The sequence below is a fragment of the Cornus florida genome, unplaced genomic scaffold, assembly GCF_030987335.1.
Source record: "Cornus florida cultivar Cherokee Brave unplaced genomic scaffold, ASM3098733v1 CherokeeBrave_3.0.0_Hap2_Chr02, whole genome shotgun sequence".
Lineage (NCBI taxonomy): Eukaryota > Viridiplantae > Streptophyta > Magnoliopsida > Cornales > Cornaceae > Cornus > Cornus florida.
The window spans coordinates 81,770,143-81,785,436 of record NW_026775572.1 but is presented as its reverse complement, the minus strand read 5'-3'; the positions used below and the strand labels follow the sequence as shown (position 1 = coordinate 81,785,436).

General features: G+C 35.8%; 1 pseudogene; it reads right to left on the bottom strand.

The window, feature by feature from the left end:
• Positions 1–3,173: 3,173 nt before the first annotated feature.
• On the bottom strand, positions 3,174–3,272 carry LOC132298018 (small nucleolar RNA R71; annotated as a pseudogene).
• Positions 3,273–15,294: the final 12,022 nt, after the last annotated feature.

Here is a 15,294-nt window from a genome sequence, read left to right as displayed (position 1 = left end):
GGTTTAAGGGTGCTAAACTGGTTCAAGATTTGCTGTGGGAATTCGAAACCAATCTTGAAAGCCTTGAACAGGTTTAATGGGACTGAACCGGTTCAAGTCTAGTGATAAGCGCTGAAAAGTGCGTATTTAAACCCCTTAAGCTTAGGCATTCTAGCACCTTTATCTATCTTACTTTACCGTTTTAGATTGGTTTCGTATTATTTCCATTTTTAGGCACTTATCCCGAAAATAAGCTAACTCAGCCAAATAAGAGCGTAATTGAAGCAATTCTGGGATGAATCAAAGAAAGGAGCCAAGTGGAAGCAAAAGGAAGAAAAAGGTGGAAATCAACATCTTTGATCGATCTCAGATCAAAGTTTGATTGATCCAACATGATCGATCTCAGCACTTCAAGATGGATCAGGGCCATGATGACATTTTCGAGATCTCAAAAGTTCGATCGATCCAACATCATTCTTCGATCGATCGAACTGCCTTGTCCTTATCCAAATGATTGATCTTATCTAGTTGTACCACCCTACCGACCACTTTTGTCCTTTTCCCAAAAATATCTTCAAAATATCTCAGATTTGTCTTTATCCAAAAAGCGCCACCATTGAAGATCGATCCAGCCTAAGTTCGATAGATCTCAACCAAGTTCGATCGATCCAAGTCTAAGGTTCGATCAATCGAACTTCCTCCAGTGCGAAAAAGTTAAATCTCCAGCTCACCAAAAGTTGTCCTTTATCCAATCATTGAGGAATATTTTGTGCACGACCCTAACTCATTTTGGGTGTCATTTGACCTACCTATATAAGGATAAGGATTATTTTTTACAATATACTTTTTATATATCATATCATATCTTCTCTTGGAGAGGAAGCTTAGAAGAGGAAGAGGCTAGAGACACCATTGGAGACTCTTCATCAACTAAGGAGCAAATCTCTACCATGGAGTTAGCCCTTGAAGGTTGGAGGAGCACTACTATGAGTGGCTAGACATCCTCTTGGGGCTAGAGTTAGCCCCAAGCATGCTTTTTACATCTTGATTTTGTGTATTATTGAGGGATTAGTGTTGTAATACATGTTTTGACACTTTTATATATATAGATCTTGTTTATTCAATGATTTATGTGGTTTAATGCTTCCAATTGATCATTTCATTCTATCCATATGTCTATGTATGCTAGAATAGATATTCATGTGTTTGTCCCTATTTCTTGTGTTATTGATGCATGTCTATGTGTATTGATACTCTAGATCTAGAGATTGTCAAAACATTGTGCTTAATGGAATGCTCTTGTAATTTTCTAGATGGTTCATGCTCATTTCTTGATGGATTGTGCCTCTCCCTTAGCTTAATTAGTTTAATTTCATGTCTTTAGCTTAATTGTAGTGTAGTGGTAGCATAGTTGTTAGTGAGAGGACAATCCATGCTTGTTATTTGATGCTCCATACTTTTGAATACAAGAAGCATATGTCTCTAACCTTATGGTGTATTTGGCTTGTGAGCTTAATGAAAAGATTAATGACTTGCTAGATATATTGTGCTCTTCACATGCTATTTAGACAATATATACTTAATTGTTAGATATATTGTGTTTTTCACATGTTGATTAGACAATGTATGCTTAATCGGTCACCCTTACTAATTGAATCAACCAAACACAGACACATCAATATTGCAACACACATTCCCCTCATTAGTCACTTGTTAAGGGTGTAGAAAAGCATTGCTTGGTGGTGACCTCTAAACCCCAAGATCTCTCTCTCTCTTACTTACTCTTTGTTGCATTCAAGTGTTTAGTTTAATCAAATTCGACTCCAATCCCTTGGGACGATCCCTACTCAATCTAACTATATTTTTAGTGAAGGTAGTAGTGGCTTCTATAAATGTAAAACTTGGCCCTCGCCTTAATGCACACTTTTAAGCTTGTGGTGCGGCGACACACCATAGTTTTTGGCACCGTTGCCGAGGATTAGGCAACGTCGTATTTGTGGAATCAATTAGGAATTAGTACTCTTTTGATCGTGTCTTTACTTTGTTTTTATTTTTCTTTTGATTACTTATTGTGTTTGTTTATCTTTGACAAGGAGCATTGAACTAGGAGGCAAACAAAGGAGCCATCAAGAAAAGGAGCTAAGCAAGCAAGGAAAAGTGCTAAAAATTTAAAAAATTTAATAAGCTAAGCTTTAAATTTGAAGTTGAAATGCTAAAGGACCTTTGTGAGCTTTTTCTTACTTAATCCCTTAGTTAAATTGTCGGCCCGCGTGGAGGCTTATTTTTAATTTCTTAAACAATTCGTGAGCCCGCGTAGAGGCATTCTTATTTGTTCTTTGCATCATTGTTGTTAAAGTATAGGAGTATGGGTTAAGTGTTTGTGGAGGAAGTTTCATTGAATTGTTGTGAAGTCGAAGTGATTGTTCATTCATTGCGTTTGTGTATTTTTACATTGTGCATGCATGGTCGTAGATCACTAAGACTAACTCTTGTCCCTCTTGATTTGCATCTTGAATCCGTAGTTAGAAATCCTAGGGGAAAAGGATGTTCTAGTTCTACCCAATCCATTACATCAATGGAAGACCATAATGAAGACTATGTGTAGGACCTTGGTCACATAGACCAACAAGGTATCCTCCATCCAAATGTACATCATGAGAACATTCAAGTACCATTAGGCATGCCTAGGCCATTCATTCACCAACCATAACAACAACAAGGCCAAGTTCCAATTGGAATACCAAGGCCAATGTATGCTCCACAACCTCCCATCATTCAAGGAAATCAAAATCAAGGTGCCCATGTTGCACCTCAAATGGCTAATCCTCCACTTGCTTTAAGAGATCACTATGTCCCTAATGAATATAATGCACCCACATGCATTCAATTGCCACCATTTAGAGCACATCACTATGAAATTAAGCCACAAACCATTCAAATGCTTCCTAACTATCATGGACTTCCAAGTGAAGAACCTTACAAGCATTTGGATGAGTTTCTAGAAGTATGTTCCACTATAAAATATACGGACATGCCGGAAGAGGTCATAAGACTCAAACTTTTTCCATTCACCTTAAAAGACAAGGCAACTATTGGTTTAACAATCTTAGGCCTTTTTCAATCACTTCTTAGGCAAAAATGCAACAAGAGTTCTTGAAGAAGTACTATCCGGTTTCTAAGACCAATGCCATGAGAACTTCCATTAGATAATTCACACATGGGGATGGAGAAACGTTTCATGAGGCATGGGAACGCTTTAATGAATAACTTAGGAAGTGTCCACATCATGACATGCCCAAATAACAATTAGTTCAATATTTCTTTGAGAGCTTATCGGAAAATTACCAAGGTATGGTTGATGCTTCCATGGGTGGCTCATATATTGATAGGCATGAGGATGACGTGTGAAGTCTTTATGAGAGCATGAGTGAAAATTCTTTGCATAGAACATTATCATCCAAGAATGGTAGAAATTCACAAGGTAGGAAGAGTGTTGGCTTATATCAAGTCGACCATTCAAATGAAATAGCCGCCGAAATGAAGTCTTTATCTCAAAGGTTTGATCAATTTTTTATTAACCAAAACTCGGCGAACCAAGTATCTTCCTTCCCTAACCATTCTCATCGTGTATCAAATGAAACATGTATGACTTGTTCTAGTGTTCTTCATTCTACTTCTCATTGTCCTCACGGACAAGTGCAAAATGAACCTAATGAACAAGTCAATGCAGCTTTTGTAAACCAAGGGAACAATCCTTATGGTACTCATTATAATCCAAGTTGGAGAAATCATCCGAATTTCTCTTAGAAAAACCAAGGAGAGGGCTCAAACCCTTCCCAAGGCGGTTTTCAAGGGAAGTACATTCCACCTCAACTTCAAAACCAAGGATCCCAAGGTTATAGACCTTATCAATCACAAGGGAATCAATTTGCTAACTCTCATTTTCCAAACCAATCTTATTCCCAAGGAAATGCTAGAAGTCCCGCCTTTGAAGAAAAAGTTTTGAATGCTTTGGACACTCTTGAGACTAATACTCAATTGTTTCATTCCCACTCTTAATCTATTGCAAAGCTAGAAACCCAAGTAAGGCAAATAGCAAGCACTCTTAATGCAAGAGAGAAGGGAAAGATGCCTATGAATGCCCCACCTAAGCAACAATGTGTTATGGAAACCCATTCCTCATCAGAAGGCCACGCCATTGAGCATGTTAATGCGGTGACTACCTTGCGGAGTGGTAGGATTATGGACAATCAAGTTAAAATGTCCAATGAAGAGAGTGAACCAATGTAACCTCGAGTTGACACCCGTCCCGTTTCACATCACATTCCTCCTTCATTGCATATACATGATCTTGTGAATGAGAAAACTTCAAAATGTGATTTGAAGAGTGATTATGAAAATGATTTGAAGAAAGATTTGCTGAAGAATGAATTTGGAAAGGCTTTGTTGAAAAATGATTTGAAACAAAGTGATTTAAAAACTTCTTGTGTTGAAGAGACTTCAAAGAAAAATTTTGAAAAGAGTTTTGAGCCAAAAGTTCCATTTCCGGATGCCTTAAAAGGATCCATTTCAAAAGATAAGCAAAAGGTAAAAACCAATGAAATTATGGAAATGTTTAGGCAAGTGAAAGTCAATCTTCCACTTTTGGATACAATCAAGAAAATTCTGGCTTATGCCAAATTCTTGAAAGACTTGTGCACCCAAAAGCGGAAGAACAAGAGCCAAGCACCAATAAAAGTGGTTTTGACCAAGCAAGTAAGCTCAATTTTGCAACATAGCACTTTACCAAAGTTTAAGGACCCCGGTTCACCCACCACTTCATGCATCATTGGTGATCATATCATTAATTGGGCACTTCTTGACTTAGGAGCAAGTGTTAACCTTCTTCCATACTCAGTTTATGTCAAATTGGGCCTAGGTGAATTGAAACCGACGTCGGTAATTTTACAACTTGCCGATCGATCCATTAAAAATCCTAGGGGTATAATTAAGGATGTATTGATTAAGATTGACAAATTCTTTTTCCCCGTTGATTTCGTTGTCATTGACATGGAACCGGTCCCCAATCCTAAAAGCTAAATTCCCGTTATCCTTGGCCGTCCTTTCTTGGCAACCGCTAATGCCAACATCAATTGTAGGACGGGGATAATGAAGATCTTATTTGGCCACATGAAGGTGAAGTTGAATATTTCCAATCCCACACCCAATTCATTTGACAAATATGAAGGAGAGGTTAATGTTATAGATAAATGTCATGATCTTCAATGTCAAGGAAGTGAGCTTTTGTGTAAGACCAAAACTTCAAAGGGATCATCTTCAACCTTGCATTCTCAAAGTGTTGTTTCAAATTCTTGCTTTGAAAGGGCATGGAAACCCAAAGGTTGTGATTGCATAGACAAAGGATCAAAAGTTTCTTTTGAGCTTAATCCAACAAGTTCTTCAAAGAACCATTTGTTGGGTGAAATTCAAAGCATTTATCACCCCAACAAGGAGGGGATGCATTACAAGATCTTTGATCCGAGATAAAAGAGCCCAATGTCTTGCTAGAGACATTAAAGACTAGCATAACATTTTGTAGGGTGTCAAAACCCTATTCCTCCCTCATTTCTATCTTAAATTTCGTTTCTTGCGAAGTCTAGATACTTGTTTTTGGTTCATATGCATTGCTAGGAACTGTGATTAGGATTGCATGAATTTTTATGTTGTGATTGAGCATTTTGCATAAGTTCGATCGATCTCAAACGAGAGTTCGATCGATCGAACTTCCACCTGCATCCAACACTTAGAAAAAATTTCGACCTGCATCCACCTGCATCCAAATCACCTCTCTGTCCCATCGTTCGAACTAATTCTCAGATCAATCAAAAGACCTTAGATCGATCCAACTTCAAAGTTTGATCGATCTCGTGCTCCAACACTTAGAAAATTCTGAGCCTGCATCAACCTGCATATTTCAACTCTCTTTCTCATCGATCGAAAACATTTCAAGATCGATCTGAAGTTCTTCGATCAATCAAACTTCATCATTCGATCGATCTGCAAGTTCCGACACTTAACCAAATTTTTGAACCAAAAACCTGCATATTTTTGCTCTCTGTCTGATCGGAACGAACTCTTGTTCCAATCGATCTCAGTTCTCCATTTCATTGTTTGACTCTGTTTTGACTTTTTCAATTTTTAAAATCCAAAAATATTTTTATTTTTATTTTATTTTATTTTCCTTTATTCTCATTTATTTTAATTTATTTTATTTTATTCTATTTTTCAAAAATATTTCAAAAATACAAAAAGATTTTTTTTGCTTACAAAAAAAAAAATTCAAAAATCAAGTTCGATTGATCTCATTAAAGGTTCGATCGATCAAACTTTTTCGGGAATGTTTTTAAAAATAAAACCGAGAGTTGTGAGATCGATTACAAAGATCGATCCAACAAGTCCCAACCCTAACCCTTGCTTCGCTCATCATCGTCGTGAACCCCAATCACCCTTTCCATTTCCGGGGAACCTCTGGCATCATCTAGCTCACCCTGAATCATTCTCTCTCTTCGTCGTAACTCGGATTTCATCCTTCCCTCTTCGCATCCACTTCTCTCCTTCGGTTGAGGTAAGATCCGAGGCACCATGCTTGATTTCGGCTTAGATCTCATGTTTACATGCTTTATATGTTGAATCCATGTTATTTTTATGATCAAATCTCCATTGTTGACCTTCGAAGCACTATATCTCCATATCCATATATATGTGTTGCTTTGTGTGTATATTTTGTATATTTTGATGATGTTGATTTCAATTTAGGGAGTATGGGCCTTGTTTGGGTGATGGTAATTGATGATTTGAAGTGTTGATGGGCCCACGACCATGTCGTGAAGGCCCCGTGCCATCCACATCACAGATCTGTGACTTTTCAGTTTTCATCTTCGCACAGTTCAATCGATCGAACTTCTATCTCAGATTGATCTTGAGAGATCAATCGAACTTAGTTTTTCAAATTTCTCAGATCGATCGAAGTTTTGAGATCGATCTCAAACCTTTTTGTGATCGATCGAACTTTACAGATCTCATACACACACTTCATTCATCATGTATTATGTTCATGCTATCTCATATAAGCCCAATGCCTGTGATATTCAACATTGGATGCATTTCATACTTACATTGTTTAGCATGCTTCATATCCTGTCACTTGCATAGATTCATGTCATCTATATGATTTGTCTATCTTATTTGACATACATGTTTCTATTTTGTGCTTTTAATTCTTTATTCTGGTACTGACTTCCCTTACAAGTTTTTAAATTATTTTTCAGGCCATAACTAAGTGCAAGATTGTAGCTTGCAGTCACTATCACCGCCGGGGCAGGCACACTTTTGATGCCGAGGCCGATCCTTCTCATGACCATGACCCTACATAGGAGGAGCCATTAGAGCCTACTCCACCTCAGTCACCTGCTCATGAGGCTGAGGATGATCATATTCCATCTCCTTCTCAGGCTCAGGTTGCGTTTACACCATCACCATCTCCATCACATGTTGGAGCTGAGCATTCACCATTACCATCTCCACCACACCAGCCAACTCGAGAGCATGATAGGCATGCGCCTAGATATGCGTATATGACAGTGGACTATGAGTCAGTGTTCGACACAGATTTCTTCACCAGATTGGTGCTGACCCGATCAGCTTACCATGATATTATCCAGAGGGGCCTCGTAGCTATTATTGCCCCAGTTACTAAGCCAGTCTACCCGCGGCTGGTACGGATGTTCTTCTAGAACCTCCGACCATCCCCGCGTACCACGGCAGAGCTAGTCTCTACTATAGATGGCCATCAGATTATGATTACTGTGGACACACTAGCTAGATCATGCCATTGTCCACACCGATGCCCTCCGGAGCTACAGGAGCTATATATGAGGCTATACAGGCCTTCTTATGCCGACATGGCAGTATTTCTTACAGGTCACCATGCTGATGGCGAGACTTTTGCCACCCGCACTTTTCTTCCAGATGACCAATGGTTCGTTGATTCCGTTCTTTTTAGGAATATATATATGGCCGGGCATAAGATTCAGCGGCGAGGATACTATCTGACAGCCCTCTATGCATTTTATATAGGCCACTGGGTATCTATCCCGGCGCTCATTTGGAGCATGATAAGGAAGCTCTTCGACGAGTATATCAGCAAAGAAAAGCCCGGAAGGGCTAAGTCTCTCCCTTTTGGCCACCTCATCACCCAGATACTTATTGATTAGCGCTATCCTTTTCATCCTCGGGAGCACCCTGAGAGAGGTTCCTGTCACTTCTTGAAGAAGGACTGAGACAAGAGCTACAATGCTATTATCACTAAATTGTAGGATCACGCAGTATTGGCTGCAGAGGAGCTCGAGGATGAGGAGGCAGAGCCAGCAGCTGAGGCAGCAGCAGCAAATCCCACAGCGAACGATGCACCAGTTGATCTGGCTGTCGAGCATATGGACATTAATTTAAAGCGACCTGCAGATGACGCAGAGCAACACTCTCCAGTTGGGTCGCCAGTACACGAGGAGGAGCAGATTCAGGATCTTTCTTCTGATTCATCCATACCTGAGGCTCCTAGTCAGACTACCGGCTTTGGAGAGCGTCTTCAGGCTCTTGAGGATGCAGTGGTTGCTATCAGAGCTGATACTGCTGCCATTCGAGCCAATACTGTGGCCCATAGAGCTGATTTTGTTGCACTCCGCACGGATATCACAACTGTGTTTCGAGATTTATCTAGGGATATTCGCGGAGCTCGCCTTGCCGTCCTACCTCGTCCACCTGAGATTTCCAGTTTCTTCCATCTTTTTATACTACACCTCTGTGCTCTATACTTCATTTTTGTCACTGTATATTATTTGCAGCCGGATATGTCGCGTTTGATCTTTTAATGTACTCCATACTTTATTTTCTTTATATATGCTTTTGTTATGGATGTTATGTGTTATATTCTTATATCTGTCTATTTGACTCCATCAGGTGCATCACAGTGACTACAGTGAGAGAATGCTACCCGATTTTCAGGACCACCTTTATACTTCTCTCACTGCTTTATTTCATTTACACTTGCATGTCCACTGTGCACTGATTATTCCTTTTTGTTATCTGATGAGTTTATCCGAGTGCCAAATTTCAGGATCACAGTTAATCCCAAGTTTGGGGGGGCATGCCACCCAATTTGGATACTTCAGTCCCGATCATTCTATGCCTTAATTGCACCGGTATACTCTTTCCTTTGTTCTCTTTGCACATTGAGGACATTGTGCCATTTAAGTTTGGGGGTAATGGTGTATATTACAGTGTTTGCTTTTAAATTCAAAATTTTGAGCATAACTTGTGTATTTGAGAGATTTTCTATGATTGGTACATATCTAGCTATGATTTTGATCTTTTGAGGACTATATTGCTTAAAATTTAAAAATTGCTTGACTTGAGAGTCTAATACTCCTTGTATGCCTTATGGATGCCATTTAGGAGTAAATTTTTCGAAAGATTGATATCTTGCTTGCACTTATGGTCCACATCATCCTGATTTTGTGATTGATTTGAGATTCATTCTAGGATTCTACACTAGCACAGGGGCACACTAGCATTCATTTGTTGGGTACATGCTTTGTTGATTATTGAATTGGTTATATCCCAATTGGGCTAGTAGTGCATTGAAAGCTTTCATTCTTGATAAAGGTGGAAAACAACCCATTTTCACTAAGTAGCCGGGATTCTAGCCTCATCAAGTACTGAATTTCTCGCGCCGAAAGGCGGAGGGCCCAAACTCTAGGTTAATAATTGAACTTGTTTATTCAAAAAAAAAAAAAAAAAAAAAAAAAAAAAAAAAAGTACCAAAAGTAATAAAAAGTGAGGGCTTCTCCCAAATGGTGAGAAGTGTGAAATGATTAGATGGAGGTTGTCTTGATTTGTAGCCTCGTTGATTTGAGCTTGTAAGTCTGTAGGGGTGTTTGAACACCTAATGCCCTAAAGCCGTCAGGTTTGGGAGTCATTGACCTAATGTTCAACCTCATGAATCGCTAGAAAGCTTAATAGATCAACACATTATACCATGCTTCCATATTTGATCCTTTAAAAATAATAATAATAATAATAATAATAATAATCGAGTGGAAAGAATAAGCGTACTTAGAACAATAAAGCTTTAATAAAAGGTCCACTTTTTGTCTTGATGAGCGGTACTAAATTTATATGCTAATTTGAGGGTAAGGATGTGATCATTTCTTTAGTTGGCTAAGATAGCAACATATTTAATACCGGTCCACTCAAAAAGGACTCTAGAGTTGTTTTGATTTGCATGATCATTTTCTTGATGTGTGGAGAATCATATTTGCTTGCTTGAAGTTGAGATTTTGGGAGATTGCTTAGAGATGTTTGAAAAATTACTTGAGGTAGTTTTCTCCCAATGCTTGTTTGCAATATTGGTGCCTCTTTAGAAAGAATGAGCTTAATATTTGTGAGTATCATTTCTGAAAACCCTCACGAGACATCACTTGTCCACTAGGGGTAACCTAAGGGTTTAAAAGGCTTGTTGCATGTGCTAAGTGCAATCGTGTTCCCTACGAAAATGGCGTTATCCATTTATTATTTTCTAGTTCATACTTGTATAGTTGTTCATTTCATTCCTTTACTTTCTAGTTCATTGCTAGGGAATAGCAATATTTAAGTTTGGGGGTGTGATGAGCGCTGAAAAGTGCGTATTTAAACCCCTTAAGCTTAGGCATTCTAGCACCTTTATCTATCTTACTTTACCGTTTTAGATTGATTTCGTATTATTTCCATTTTTAGGCACTTATCCCGAAAATAAGCTAACTCAGCCAAATAAGAGCTTAATTGAAGCAATTCTGAGATGAATCAAAGAAAGGAGCCAAGTGGAAGCAAAAGGAAGAAAAAGGTGGAAATCAACATCTTCGATCGATCTCAGATCAAAGTTCGATCGATCCAACATGATCGATCTCAGCACTTTAAGATGGATCAGGGCCATGATGACATTTTTGAGATCTCAAAAGTTCGATCGATCCAACATCATTCTTCAATCGATCGAACTGCTTTGTCCTTATCCAAATAATTGATCTTATGTAGTTATACCACCCTACCAACCACTTTTATCCTTTTCCCAAAAATATCTTCAAAATATCTCAGATTTGTCTTTATCCAAATAAGGCCACCATTGAAGATCAATCCAGCCTAAGTTCGATAGATCTCAGCCAAGTTCGACCGATCCAAGTCTAAGGTTCGATCGATCAAACTTCCTCTGGTGCGAAAAAGTTAAATCTTCAGCTCACCAAAAGTTGTCCTTTATCCAATCATTGGGGAATATTTTGTGCACGACCTCAGCTCATTTTAGGTGTCATTTGACCTACCTATATAAGGATAATGATTACTTTTTACAATATACTTTTTACATATCATATCATATCTTCTCTTGGAGAGGAGGCTTAGAAGAGGAGGAGGCTAGAGACACCATTGGAGACTCTTCATCAACTAAGGAGCAAATCTCTACCATAGAGTTAGCCCTTAAGGGTTGGAGGAGTACTAGCATGAGTGGCTAGACATCCTCTTGGGGCTAGAGTTAGCCCAAGCACACTTTCTACATCTTGATTTTGTGTATTATTGAGGGATTAATGTTGTAATACATGTTTTGACACTTATATATATATAGATCTTGTTTATTCAATGATTTATGTGATTTAATGCTTCCAATTGATCATTTCATTCTATCCATATGTCTATGTATGCTAGAATAGATATTCATGTGTTTGTCCCTATTTCTTGTGTTATTGATACATGTCTATGTATATTGATGCTATAGATCTAGAGATTGTCAAAACATTGTGCTTAATGGAATGCTCTTGTAATTTTCTAGATGGTTCATGCTCATTTCTTGATGGATTATGTCTCCCCCTTAGCTTAATTAGTTTAATTTCATGTCTTTAGCTTAATTGCAGTATAGTGGTAGCATAGTTGTTAGATGGGAGGACAATCCATGCTTGTTATTTGATACTCCATACTTTTGAATACAAGAAGCATATGTCTCTAACCTTGTGGTGTATTTGACTTGTGAGCTTAATGAAAGGGTTAATGACTTGCTAGATATATTGTGTTCTTCACATGCTATTTAGACAATATATACTTAATTGTTAAATATATTGTGTTTTTCACATGTTGATTAGACAATATATGCTTAATCGGTCACCCTTACTAATTGAATCAACCAAACACACACACATCAATATTGTGTGTTTAAGCTTTTGGGCCAAATTTTGGTTTTGTTCCCCTACTGTTGGCTATAAAGCAAGTCCACAGAAACATGAAGTGGCCCAAAAAATAATTACTCTAGCAGTTTTGGAACAAAACAAAGCATTACATAACACATGCCAAACAACACCTTAACAACCAAGAATTAATAAAACAATACAACTAATTTATATAATCATAAACACTTAATTGATGTGACAATGAACATTGAGTGACTCTATCCTCTCCAATCCCTTTCCCGCCAAAAAGTCCTGCACTTTCCGGCATATATTTATATTATACTATCTCTGTTAATAATTTTTAAAAAACCATAGAAACACTTCTCTCTTTATCTTTCTCTATAAATTTTCGACCGGGTAATTTAACAATTGGTTTACTGTCTTTATAATATTGGTCTTTATCATATTTTAGTCATAAATTAGAAAATTTCGTAAAGGAAGATAGAATGAATAAAGAAAAATTATTACAAATAGATCCTCCCAATGATGAACAGTATGGCCGTATTCATTCATAAGAAATGATATCAACCTCTATTGCGTATTGGTACTTATCGAGTATAAAATAAATTTGTTTCTCTTTGTTCCTACGAGCAAAATTGTTTCAGTATTACCAACATGACCGAACAAATATTAACCCCTCATTACCCAGTTCTTATTTGGAGAGAAGATATTTGTGTCCCCTCTCTCATCCCTTAAAACCCTATATTTTAGTTAAATAATTTTTGATTCTCTATGTTTAAGATCTCTAAAATACTATTTAATCAATTAGATATTTCATATTTTCAAAATCCCTTGTCTATTTTCATTTTGATTAATAATCTATATCAAAACCCTTATCTATTTTTCAATTCGATTAATTAGTTCAAACATAATATTAGAAATTATAAAAATTGTATATTTTTATAATGTGTCTTAAATCTATTACTAATATTTTCATCTAATAGTTTTTTAAACCCTAATATCAAGGTTCTAGGGTCCCGTCATTGTGTAATCAATGTAATAGTTTTAATTTTCAAAACCCTTTTTATACTTATTAATTCGATTAAGTTATACTTTTGAATTTCAAAACGTCTTTTCTATTTTTCTGTTTGATTAATCTATATTTCAAACCTAATATTAGAGTTTCAAAATAGTGTCTATTTTTATAATGTGTCAAAATCAATTCCTAACATCGTCATCCAATTGGAACCCTATTATTAGGTTTCAGGGTTTAATTTTGTTTTTAATCCCCAACTATTTTGACCCTAGTTGTTTTTCATTTTCACACACTGTTATGCATCATTACAAACAACTATTTGAATAATAAAAATTATAATGGTTATTGTATTGCCTTTTTGCTTCGTTGTGTCCTTTTTGGAATTACCTGCACAATTTTTTTTACTATTTATACAAGCTTATTCATTTACCTGAAAATAAAAAACCTTGAACTTTCCAAAAACAACTTGCACGGGTGGGGCTTTTGTCAAGTATATGTATTCATAGACAGCTTAAATTTTGTCAAGTATGGAAACAATTAGAAAAGAAAGAGAAGAGAAAATTTTTAAATTTTTTTAGAGTTTGGATGGAAATAGAAAACTAATGAAAAATTTAGTTTCCTTTATTAAGTATTTTTCATCAAAAATTTCTCGGCGAAAATTTTATTTTCCCGTGAAAACTTCTATTATGAGGTAAACTTCTATTATGATGTAAGTTCGCAAAACAAATTATACAATTATATATACAGAATATCAATAATAATTTGGGTAAAATTGCTCAAAACTAGATCCTGCTTCTAAATATTATTATTATTATTTTTTAATTGTCTGCTCTATGTTGCAATTCTAGCCACTCATAATCCGGTATGGCTATCTATATATATATATATATATATATATATATATATTATATATATATATATATATTATATGGTGAAATATTTGATTTTTCTCCCAAACAGTAGTATTACGTCTTCATCTCTAATTTTTTTTTTTAATTTCTTTATATTAAACTAATAATTAGTTTTTACCTAATTAAATATTATGAACCCTTATTCTAAATATAAATAATAAATATAAATATAAACAATTATATATTTGAATTTAATAATCCATCATTTTATTGCATAAGAGTAGTTTTGATTTGCATAATCACTTTCTTTTCACTTTCATACTATCCAAACTAACAAACTAATATTTTTTTACAATTTTCTTAAATAAATTTTCATACTAACCAAATGTATGCTAAAAAAATCTCTTTTCTTTTCATTCGCTTTCTAGCTTAGTGAAAGATTATATGCATACATATTTTTTCTCTCAATTACAAATGAAAATTTTTTTCAATCATTTATTAGGAATCATTATAAGAGAGAGCAGCTAAGCAAGTTCGAAAATATATTTTTGTTGAACATCGATGCTCCCTTGCTTTGGGCCAAAATGATTGAGGCAAAGGAAAAATCTTTTCAAAGATCAATACCAATGGGCGGAGCCAGAATTTTATTTCAGAGGGGGCACAATGCACTTGTTATAAAATATATATATATATATATATATATAATATAAATAAATAAACATGACAAATAGGAAGTATAATTTTTTTAAATAAAAAAGGCAAATAAGAAAAAAAATAGTTTTAAAATAATATGCTAAATAAATACTGTAAAACAAATATAGTTACAAATATAAGAATCAAAATATTAATTAATAATATTTTAATTAAATACAATCACAAATGTCATTGATAAAAAGAAATAAGTTTAAAAAAATAGAAAAATACATAATTATACATAAGTGAAAAAAGAAATTTTTTGAAAAAGGAAACAAAAATTAAAAAAGGAAAAATATATTGTATATTTGAAGAAGGGATATTTGTAACTTTTTTTTTTTTTCAAAAGAAAATTAGAAGAATTTGAAAATTTAAGGGGGGCACTATTTAAAATTACCATGTAAGTATATGTATATACCAAAAATATGTACCTATGTATAGTAGGTTGGAGCAAAGTGAGGGGGGTCACGTGCCCCCTCTGGCCTTAATTGGCTCCGCCCCTTAATACCATTTAGCA